Source organism: Rattus norvegicus, chromosome 15 (assembly GCF_036323735.1).
Source record: "Rattus norvegicus strain BN/NHsdMcwi chromosome 15, GRCr8, whole genome shotgun sequence".
In the NCBI taxonomy this organism is placed as follows: Eukaryota; Metazoa; Chordata; class Mammalia; order Rodentia; family Muridae; genus Rattus; species Rattus norvegicus.
The window spans coordinates 41,070,320-41,080,583 of NC_086033.1; positions in this window are offsets into that span (position 1 = coordinate 41,070,320).

Below are 10,264 nucleotides of genomic sequence, written 5' to 3' on the forward strand. Positions count from 1 at the left end.
CTTCCTGCCACCATTCCATTCGTTTACTTTCATGTTTCGGGGACTGTGAGACCGTGGCTCAGAACATTACAGAACTGTGGCCAGATGATTCAATCAGCAGCCGTGTGTCAGCTATGGTAACTGTCTCACTGACCCAGCCTGGGGTCCGGTGCGAAGCCTGCTCACAGGCCTGGCTCTAGCTCCACTCACCTAGGCCTCATCAGGAGCACAACCTGTCGCTGCTGACAGGTCCCTGACTGCTGCTCTTGTTAACTTTGGAATTTAGAAACCAAAGCACAGAGCTTCTGAAAACTTTGAGTTTCAGTCCCCTAGACCCTGCAAACCCTTCCCATCCCACAGAAATTTGGATAAACCCCAGACCTTGGAGATAAAAGAAGGGAAGCCAGTTTGAGGATCCAGAGAACTGCCTCTGGCAGACCTGTGGGCAGTTAGCATACACTGGCCACCCAGCAGAGTGGTCACTCCCCCGCCCCCTAGAACCTGGAAGGGGCCAGGGGAACACACGTCACTATGACTCCATCTGAATACCTGAGAGCAGAGCTTTTAAAATCTGTGTTCATTACAGCTGCACAGCGGGTCAAATGCTTTCTCTTTTCTCATCCAAAAAAAGGCTTAGGATAAAAAGTAAGATGCACTTAGTGCTTTAAACTCCCTGACATGGAGGACTCAGTGAGCACTAACATGTCCGGCCTCCTTCCAAGCCTGTAAACCCAGAAGCTTGAAAAGCAGAAGAAGGAAAACCAGGGGTTCAAGACCAGCATTGGGCATACGGTGAGTTCAAGGTCAGCCTTGGCTACATGAGACCCTCCCTACCTCAGAAAACAAAACCAAAACACATTAATTTTCCCATCTTTCTTTAGTTTGGATCAGAAATGTGTCCCAATATCTGTGTGCTAAAGACTTGGTCCCCAGATTAGGCAGGAAGGTGGTAGTGAAAATTGTCAGAGGAAGGGTCCCAGTCAGGGGCCTTTAGGTCATTGGGCTTCAAGCTCTTCCTCTTTGTCATGGCCTGGCTCTCAGGTGAGTAGCCTTGTTCTGCACATGCTCTGACAATGGTGTCCTACCTCTCCAACAGTCCCAAAGCAATATGGCCGTGATAGACTAAAACACTAAAGATGTGAAGCAAAACGGGCTTTTTAACCCATCAGTCTGATTAGCTCAGATATTTATTATAGTGACAGACAGACAACTAACATTCATCCCTCCAATTAAGAAACAAGTTATGTGTTGAAGGTCTGTTGTACAGACCAGACTTTCTTCTCAGAGTGGAGAATATAGCTGTGCACACAAACCTTCTCTATCCTCGTGAAGCAGTGTTCAGAAAAATCTAAACCCGCATTTCCAGTTTTTGGCCACAACCCCATTGTTCTTTGCATTGTTATCTTTGTAGCATTCTTTTTAATGGGATGCTCACCAGAAGAAGGAAGGAATCTGCTTCTAGAAGGACAAACCCAGTGTATGAGAACTCTAAATATACTTTAACACAGACAGTAGGTACCAAGGATAACCCATTAGCCTGTGGTACACATAATGAAGTTCATAAAGGCTTCTTATCCTATATTCTATATATGAATTTAAAAAAAAATACTTGTGCTTAAAACTGGTGACTATTTTCCACCAAAAGCATTTGTTTACTTGTGAAAATGTTTCTCTCAAAAGTAAAGTTGTAAGCATGCTTACCTCATTATGGACAGCTACCTGGCTGCCCTTTCAAAAGACAGCCATCTATTCTATGCCAAGGTCAGAAATACAACATAAGCTAAAAGTTGATGGGCTGTATCAGCACATGGTAGCATATTTGGGAATCAACCAATATGGCCACGTATATAATCTGTGGCACCTCACTATGGTGACTTCACCTGCAGAGCACAGGCTGTGAAGAAATCCCTTCGCATGGGACCTCTGAATTTTGCAGAGAGGAATCCCAGCTGGACCCTGAACCACAGTAGCCTTGACTTCCCGCACCCACCTGAAGGGTCCTGAGTCAGGTACCATTTGCTTCACAACTTTGGATTTTTGGTGTCTCACTGGGTAGGGAGGTGCATCTTGGAGGAAGCAGAGGGAGAAGTAGGAGTGTAGATATGATCTAAATACATTGTATGAAATTTTCAAATAATTATTTTTTTTCAAATTCTAATTATGGAGTGATGGATCATCAGTTAAAGACCTAATGACTGCAGGTGGATCCCAGGCCCCACATTGGCATAGGAAAAGTGACTTTAGTTGTTTTTTGTTTTGTTTTTTTTTATGATGTGGACCTCAGACTCGAAAAGTTGTACTCATCATCTTTAGTTGTCTTCTGACTTCCACACAAGCCACACAATATGTCTAACACACACACACACACACACACACACACACACACACACACACACACACTAAATGTAATAAAAAAGGAAATCCCACAATATAGAAAAACACATAAAGGCTATGAGCATGTAATTGCAGGAGAGGAAACAGAAAGGCAAGCATACCATGAAATCCTCCAAGTCACGGGTGATCACCCAAATGACCACATTAACACAATGAAATATCATTTCATATCAAGTACTTCAGGAAAGTAGGAGAGAAGTACTCAACCGTACACTTCCAGCATAATATGCTCACCACCCAAACACAGTGGTGCTAACTGACCATGGACTAGGTACATGTTGGTTGGGATGTGGGATGTTGGTAGGCACAAAAAAGGTAGATGCTCTATTGCCCCAGGTGGACCATGTTTCAACGACATTCATACACATCCTATTCCCCCAAACTGGTTCCCTCTGTAATCATTCTAGGGAGGCAATGCAGCCCGTGTGAGAAGTGTAGGGCTGTGTGCACTGAGAACCATGCCAGTTCATGCCAGCCAACCAGGCCCTGGCCATGCCTCTCCCCTCTTGTTTCAGTGCACACAGTCCCTACACTTCTCACTAGCTCACCCCTGGTGTTGTGATTTGAATGAGAATCTTTCCCTCAAGGTCTTGTATGTGTGAATGGTGGATCTCCAGCTAGTGGCTCCGATTTGGAAGGCTGTAGAACCTTTAGGCAGTGAGGCGTTGCCAGAGGAGGGGAGTCACTGGGGACAGATCTTGAAGTTTGATAGTCTGGTACCACTTCCCATCTGTTCTCTACCTTCTGATGAGGAACCCAATGAGACCAGCCACCTCTCTCGGCTGATACCATGACGGACTGTACCCATACACTGTAAGCTAAAATCACCTCTTCTTGCTTTAAGCTGCTTCTTGTCGATGATTTGGTCAGAGCAACTAGAAAAGGAACCAATGTGCCTTGGCTCCCAAGATAACGTTATTGAGTGGCTTGCCTTTCATAGTTAGACAAAACTTAACCTCTGAAACTGAACACATGCAGACAGTGGGGAATCACAGTGTCAAGGCAAGCCTGGGGTTAGAGAAAGATTATGTCTAAACAGAAAAGTTAGTTCTGAATTCATAAGTAGAAGTCTCTGTTATAAAGAAAAGGTTTATTGATATATATAACATATATATATAATTGATATATATAACATATATATAATTGATATATATAACATATATATATAACTGTTATATATAAAAGTTTTTAAATAAAAGTAAAAATTTCTAGGCTCTCTGTTTTAAAGACATTTCAATGCCTGTGGTATGCTTGGCCTTGTTGGAGTAGGTGTGTCACTGGGTGTAGGCTTTATGACTCTCATCCTAGCTGCCTGGAAGTCAGTGCTTTCAGATGAAGATGTGGAACTCTCAGCTCCTCCTGCACCATGCCTGCCTTCTTGTATGATAATGGACTGAACTTCTGAACCTGTAAGCCAGCCCCAGTTAAGTGTTGTCCTTATAAGAGTTGTCTTTGTGCTGTCTGTTCACAGTAGTAAAACCCTAACTAGGACACAGGCTGTAGTTTGAATCTAAAATGTCTCCCAAATACAGGTGTGTCAAAGGCTTGATCTCTAGCCCTTGATGTTACTGAGAAGTAGAAATTTTAAGAAATTTTAATTTGAAGAAGCTAGGTCATTTGGTGAAAGCCTTTGAAGAAATCATTAGTCTCTCTTTTCTCTCTCTCTCTCTCTCTCTCTCTCTCTCTCTCTCTCTCTCTCCCTCCCTCCCTCCTTCCCTCTCTCCCTCCCACTCTCCCTCCTTCCTTCTCTCTCTCTCCCCCTCCCCCCCTCTCTCTCACTCTCTCTCTCTCCCTTTTGATGTCATGCCATGAGAAGGTTTCTCAACTATGTACCTCCAACATAATATGCTCACCACCAAAGACAGTGCTACTAACTGACCATGGACTGGGATCTATAGAACTGTGAGCCAATATAAACCTTTTCTCCTTATAAATTGATTTCCTAAGGTATTTTGCTATTGTAACAAAGTAGCACAAGAGGACATGATCCACAGACTCTGATCATTTTCGCCTTCCACTCTTACGCTGGGTCGTGCATAGAGGCTGACTCTTGTATCTTCAGAGTGAGAGGTGGATCCTATAAGCCCACTGTGCTGGCTGACGAGGTAACTGAAACCGTGGTCAGCTCAAAGACCTCTGGATCTATAGTGAGTAAAAGGCAGTCAGGTGAATTATCCAGTCAATGATACTGGCAGGCATCAGAAGGTTAGTTGTTTGAACGTTATGCACTGGGTAACTTTGAAGAATTCTAAGGCCATGTTGCAACTATCAGCACTGACAGCAGGAAACCCGGAGATGGTCCCTTCCATCCTTCCCTTTCTGGAAAGACAGGCAGAGGCTCAAATGCACAGGACACAGTTTTCCTCTAACTCCGTGGTATCATGTCCCCTCATATTATTCTCCAACTCATTCTGGTTCTAGGGCCGCTCTCTTTAATGAGGGCATGTCTCAGACAGCTAGTATGCTTTCTTCCTTTCATGAACTCCTGAAGGGTAGAGCTACGAATAAGGACTGTCCCCACACAAACCCAGGCAAGCAGGCAATACACAATGAGGGAACATCTGCATATTGAACACGTTCTACCTGAATTTAAACACAACGCTTCTATTCAACATATCAGTTTGAATAGTAGAACTCCAGGTTTGAAAATGATGTTTATGCCTATAAGAAATTAGCCAGTGTAAAGTGATTCATCATAAAATGTTTGCCATCCTTCTTTAATATATGTTTTATTACTTCTTTGAACATGCTATATAGAATGTTTTGATCATATTTAACACCTCCCTCACCTCCCTAACTCCTCTGGGTTCCACACCCTGCCCCCTCCCATACTACCTTGAATTCTTTCCTTTTTTTCCTTCCTTTTTTTTTCTTTTTCTTGAAAGTTGAAATGAGGGAAGTGAAGTATAGGTGTTTCACTAAGGGCTAAGCATTCTTAGTCCCATCCTCTGAACCTTGGTCAGTTGAGGGACTCTGTGCTAATTGTGCTACCATCTACTGCAAATAGAAGCTACTCTGAAGGAGGTTAGGACATCCAGTAGTCTATGGGTATAATGATGTTATTAAGACCCAGTTTAATACTATTTATTATTAGATTATATATTAGATATAAATAAAATATCTATATAGCAGAATAATATAGTAGGTGATCCCTCATCGGATAATGGAGTCAGGTGTTGGTTTCATCTTGTGGAGCAGGACTCAAATTCAAGCAGAGAGTGATTGGTTCCACCCACAATATTTATGCCACTGTTGTATCAGGGCACATCTTATCAGACTTGTCACTACTATTATAGCTCAGAGGGTTCACAGCGGGGTAAGGCTGATGGCTACTGTTCTCCTCTGGGAGCCTGTATAGAACTTTCGAGCACTATAAAAGCTAGTGAGCAGGGTGGAGCTTTCAGCTTGGTTTCTCAATATTCCACAACTCGGGGATGTGGTGACTTAGCAGTAGGGTCTTACTGTCAAGATCAAGAGCAACCGAGAGTCTTCGCAGGCTCATAACGTTTGGGCATCTATGAGACCTCATTGACCAACACCTATAAAAGATATAACCCATTCCTGGCACCGAGCATTTTATTTATTAGCCTTTGGAGTCTGCTAAGGGTATCTTCACTCTATCATAGGATAATTCCATCTTGAATACACACACACACACACACACACACACACACACACACACACACACACACACACACACATACACACACACACCATTCCATTCTATCTCCCCTCTCTCGAGTCCTCACCCCACATGGCCCTTTAATAATCTCCTGGTTTCTGTGGGTATTCCACAGAAGACATATATATTCAAAGCTTCAATGATAACATACACAAATAAGAGAAAATATGTGACATTTGTCTTTCTGGGTCAGGGTTCCCTCACTCGAAATGATGGTTTCTAGCTCCATGCATTTTTCTGCTAATTTCATCATTTCATTTTTCTTACCAGCAGAATAATACTCCATTGTGCGAATATACCACCATTTCATTATTCATTTACCCAGTGATGGGCATTAGGCTATTTCTATTTCCTGGATACTGTGAATAGAACAGAAACAAACATAGAAGTGCAGGTATCTCCGTAATAGAGTCCTTTGGGTGTGCATCAGTTTGATTTAGGTTTACTATTGCTGTAATGAAACGCCATGGCCACAAGCCCATGGGGGGTTGGTGTTTGGCGTTAACTTCTGTAACACTGTTCATCATTGGAGGAAGTCAAGACAGAAGCTCAAGCAAGGCATGAACCTGGGAGCAGGAGCTGACATAGAGGCTGAGGAGACGGAATGCTCCTTACTGGCTTGCTCCCCATGGTTTCTCAGCCTCCTCTCTTATACAACCCAGGACTACCTGCCCAGGGGCTCATGACCACAGTCCATCCCATCACTGACACTCAGAAGACTGTGGATGGCTCTTCTGACTATGCTGACATGAAATTTCAAAATAGTTTTAATTTGCATTTCCCTGAGAAGACTGAATATTTTTAAAGCATTTCTTCTCATTTATATTTCCTCTTGAGAACTCTGTTTAGTTTCATACCTCAGTTTTTAGCTGGGTTGTTTGTTCTTTGATGTTTATAGTTCTTCATATTCTAGATACTAACAGTCTGTCAGATGTATAGCTGGTAAATATTTTCTCCCCCATTTTGTGGGCTTACCTCTTCACTTGAGTGATGATATCTTTTACTGTGCAGAAGCTTTTTAGCTTCACAAGGTCCTAATTTTTAATTGCCAGTTTTAAGGATTTTTGTTCGGTCTTTGCTTAGTTTTTAATATAGGTGTAATAAGGGTTCATAAGAAGAATTTGGAAATGTACATCGCTTTCCAATTTGTGTGATAGTTATAATAGTATTGGTATTGGTTTTTATCTGAAGGTCTGATAAGATTCTGTGCTAAATCCATCTTGTCCTGGTTATTTCATTGAGAGACTTTTAGTTACTGCTTCTACCTCATTGCTATATTTTGAGCCTATTAAATTCATTTATTTCGTCTTTATTTAACTTTGCTATGCTAGGTTTATCTAGAAACTCACCTGTTTCTTTTAGGTTTTCCAGTTTGGTGAAATAAAGATTTTTTGTGGGTACATTGAACTTTATTGATGGTATTCAAGAGAGTGGGGAGGGCTCCCTAGGCCCCTCCTGTCATTACAGGGATCTGGGATGGAAATTGTGACAGAGATGCTCAGTGTTGATAGTCGAGGTGGGATGGGGACTCCTCAGCAACTGGGGTCCTCTCTCTTGCTCTCAGTATCCTTGCTGGACTGGGGTAAGTGGTCCAGGGTTTCTTACTTCTCAGAGGCCATGTAGGCCATAAGGTCCACCACTCTGATGTTGTAGCCATATTCATTGTCATTCCAGGAAATGAGCTTTGCAATGTTGTCATTGAGAACAATGCCAGCCCCAGCATCAAAGGTGGAAGAGTGGGAGTTGCTGTTGAAGCCACAGGAAACAACCTGGTCTTCAGTGTAGCCCAGGATGCCTTTTAGTGGGCCCTCAGATGCCTGCTTCATCACCTTCTTGATGTCATCATACTTGACAGGTTTCTCCAGGTAGCAACTCAGATCTGCAATGGATACATTGGGGATAGGAAGGCTATGCCAGTGAGTTTCCCGTTCAGCTCTGGGATGACCTTGCCCATAGCCTTGACAGCACCAGTAGATACAGGAATGTTGTTCTAGGCTGCCCCACGGCCATCACACCACAGCTTTCCAGAGGGGCCATCAACAGTCTTCTGAGTGGCAGTGGTGGCAAGGACTACAGTCATGGATGACCTTGGCCAGGGGGCTCAGCAGTTGGTGGTGCAGGATGTATTGCTGACAATCTTGAGCGAGTTGTCATATTTCTCCTGGTTTACGCCCATCACAAACATGGGGGCATCAGCCAAAGGAGCAGAGATGACTTTTTTGGCCCCACCCTTCAAGTGGACCCCACCTTTCTCCATGGTAGTGAAGATGCCAGTAGATGCCATGACAAACTCAGCAGCAGCATCACCCCATTTGATGTTAGCAGGATCTCGCTCCTGGAAGATGGTGATGGGCTTCCCGTTGATGACAAGCTTCCCATTCTCAGCCTTCACTGTGCCGTTGAACTTGCCGTGGGTAGAGTCATTCTGGAACATGTAGACTATGTAGTTGAGGTCAATAAAAGGGTCATTGATGGCAACAATCTCCACTTTGCCAGATGCAGAGAAGGCAGCCCTGGTAACGGCCAAATCCATTCACACCAACCTTCACCATCTTGTCTACAGGATGAGGCTAACACTGCACAAGAAGATATGGCTGTCTCTGGAACAGAGAGGAGCAGAGACTGAAATAAAGATTTTTAAAGCATGTCCTTCAAATTCACGGAATTCCCTGTGTCTGTTGAAATATCTCCTATTTCATTCTTAATTCTATTAATTTAGATTCTTTCTCATTTCTTTTGGCTTATTTAAATAAAAGTTTGTCACTCTTATTAATCTTATTAATCTTTTCAAAAAATGAACTCTTTATGTTATTGATTCCTTTCATTGATTCTCTGTTGTTGATTTCAGCCCTGACTTTGATTATTGCTCCCTGTCTGCTTTTTCCTGAGTGACGTTTTTCTTGTTTTTCTAAGTCTTTCAGGAATATCATTAGTTGTTAATTTGAGATGTCTCAAAAATTTTAATACAGGCACTTAGTGCTCTCAAGTCTCAGGAGTGCCATCGGCATGTCCTGTAGATTTTAATTGCATTTACATTTTTATTCAATTACAGGAATTTACATTTTCCTGCATCATTTCTCTTTGACCCGGTCGTATGTTGTTTACTTTCCATAGGCTCACGTACTTCCTCTCGCTGTCGATGTCCAGCTTTATTCCACTGTGATCAGATTGGCTGCAGGGTCTGTTTTCCCATATTTCTGTTTATTGAGACTTGCCTTGTGTTTGAGGAAAGTCCCATGGGTTGCTGAGAAGACTGAATTCTTTAATGTTTGTGTGGAACGTTCTGTATATGTCTGTTATACACATTTAATTTATAATGCCATTTAGCTGCAAAGTTTTTCTATTTAGGTGTGTTTTCTCCCAAATGATCTGTTGGTGAGTGTAGGGTGTTGAAATCTCCCACTGTCATTGTGTCAGCATCAATCTATAGTTTTCTATCTAATAGTGTTTCATTTATAAAATTAGATTCCCTCCATGTTTTGTGCATATATATTTTGGATTATAATATCCTGTTGGTGAATTTTTCTCTCAATAAATCCCTACTTATCTCTTCTGACTAGTTTTGATTTGAAATCTATTTTGTCAGATAGTAGAATACCTATGTCTGCTTTTTCTCAGTTCCATTTGCTTGGAAATCCATTTTTACCAGAAAGTGATGGCTCCCCTGATAGTGAGGGTTTCCCCTTGGAAGCAGCAGCAGCAGCAGCAACAACAACAATAATAATGCATCTTATTTTACAATCCAACCTACCAGCCTGTGTCTTTCCATTGGGGAATTGACACAATTCATATTCAGACATATTACTGAAATATATATAGTAGTTCCTGTCATTTTATTGACTTCATTTTTAATGTTTACTTAGGTCTCTTTTGGTTACCTGTTCTGGCATTATTTGACCTCCTGGGTGAATTTGTTCTTCTCTTCAGATTGAAGTGTTCTTTCTCATATCCTCTGTAGAGATGGCTTAGTATTCATAAAGCCCTATGATCTGTTTTGATCATGGAACATTTTTATTTCTCCTTCAATTCTAATAGATAGTGTACTGATATGATGATCTGAATTGACAGTTCTGGTCTTCCTGCACTTAGAGCATGGCTTCCCAGACCCTTTTGGATTTGATGGTCTCTGTGAGGCAACTCAGTGCTGCTCTTGTAAATAACTTGACCTTTCTTTATCTCTTGCAAGTTTCAATCCACTTTGTTATTCTG